We start from the raw sequence: 2,324 nt of genomic DNA on the forward strand, positions 1-2,324 counted from the left end.
TCTAAAGTTCCCGGGTTTCGGCACCAGTTAAGTATTGGCGAAAGCACAATGTCAAAAAAGAGAAGAAGGAAAAAGATCTAACTCGCTTGAACTGCTGTAAAATACTCCTCTATTTGCGGCTCCTGTCCGTCTATATATATACAATCGGTCAGCTGTTCTCGATCAGCTGATATGGACCTGTCAGCTGACACTCCGTAACTTTATATATATATATATCTGAACAATTTAGACAGGGAATTTTATATATTAATCCCGATTGATACCTTGTATCAATTTTGTCCTTTAATATACTATAATAATTTTTGATTTTATTGTTTGGTCTATGACTCAAAGAGTACTCATAAACATCTAAATCCTTAAATGATTTCTTAATATCTTGAGATAGTCCTTTAATATAATTGAACACATAATTTTTTTTTTTTTTACTTTATTATTTACTATTTCGTTTCATGTTTTATTTTTTATATTTTTAAGGTTAATTTCCCAAATCTTGTAAATTAATTTTTTTGGGTAAAAATATTCTAAGAACATATTAATTATCTTATTTTTTATTATATGTAACCTACTATCATCAGTTACTTTAATAGCTTTTTTAATTAAATTATTTATTACATTATATTTCATGTGATAAGGGTGGCTAGAATAATAATTCAATATTATATTACTACTTATTTCTTTTTTTGTCCATTCTGTGATTATATTCTTACTTGTCTTTACCATCAACATATCCAAAAATCTTAATTTACCTTCCTTTTCCAATTCCATTGTGAACTTTAATTTTTCATGGTGGCTATTTAGTTCTTCAAGCAATATATTTACATCAGTTTTCTTTAATATACAAAAAATATCATCCATGTACTTTAGCATAATTTTTACTTGAATACCGGATTTTGAAAGTACATCTTTTATTAGATTATTCATGACTAGTCCTGCAAATGATATTGATAAACTTGTTCCCATTGGAACTCCAAAACGCTGCCTGTATATATCACCTTTATACTTCAAAATGCCATTTTCACAGCATAATTTTATTCCTTCTAGGAACATTTATTTATTTTTTATATTCGTGTTTGGTTTGATTTCCTCCTATTTTTCATTTATGATTTTATATTCCAATTTGAGTGGAATTTTTGTAAACAATGAGACATCATAACTTATCATCGTTTCATCATCTTCAATTTTAATGTCAGTTTCTGTTTTGCTTCTATTACATTTATAATGTCAATTTCCTTATCTCTGTATACATTAGTGACAGAAAACTTGAAACAGACTCGCTGCTGGATATTAATAAACAAATAAAAAACAATGTTGAGAAAATATTTTTACAAAACAGTTGAAAATATCTTAATGAATCAAAATTAAATTGAAACTTCCTTATTTAATTTTTGTCTAAGGGTTCAATATTTTATACTCATTTTTTATTTTCAAGGAAATATCCCCATTACTTCTTACTTCTTTATTCAATCATTGGGGGACATTTTGGCCATTTCTTCATCATCTGGTCCAGTCTTAAATTATCCTATATTGTATATCTTCCCTTTAAGAGCTTTGTCTCGATTTTATTTTATTCCAGAACAATTTTCCTAATATGATAATTGAACCAGATGATGGACAAATGTCCAAAATGTCGCCATATAATTGAATAAAAAAAGTAAGAAGTAATAAAGGTATTTCTTCTAATCTCCCTCAAAACTATGATTTATGAAACTGTAGCGAGAGGGAGCAAGTGGTTGGACCACAACTCACCAGAGCTCTCCACCTCGAGCCTCACCGAAGCTCTCAAATTTATAAATCACTTCATTTTGTAAAGAACACGTTGTAATTTTTGTATATTAATAATTTCTGTACATAATACTTAGCAATATCTGAACAATGAATAATAAATGATAACAATGCAATGCACGAACCTATCTCAAGCAGACATGTACCGACCGCTTCTCGGTCACAGCCGCATGGACTAGGCCTATAAATAAGGGACTCTAAATCCCCCAATTCGATCGTAGATCCAGATCCTTTCCTGGGTCTAGTCATAGCACAGGTGGCGATACACTGCTTGAGATAGAGAAGTTCATTGCCAATCTATTCTCGTAAAAGTTGTTATTTCTGTACGCACACCAAAGACGATGGCCTATTTCCTCTCCTTCTCTCCAGCAATCTTAGTCCGTCGCTTCATCTCGGCAACTAAGATTGTAACCTAATCCTTAACGGTTACACTGGTCCGTCCGCTTCATCTCGGCAACCAGTGTAATTTCCCGTCTCTCCCCGGCTCTAGTCCGTCCGCTTCATCTCGGCAACTAGAGCTGCACCTAGCCTTATCAGCTTAA

This window comes from Halyomorpha halys, unplaced genomic scaffold (assembly GCF_000696795.3).
Source record: "Halyomorpha halys isolate HHAL.00 unplaced genomic scaffold, Hhal_1.1 Scaffold210.1, whole genome shotgun sequence".
Classification (NCBI taxonomy): domain Eukaryota; kingdom Metazoa; phylum Arthropoda; class Insecta; order Hemiptera; family Pentatomidae; genus Halyomorpha; species Halyomorpha halys.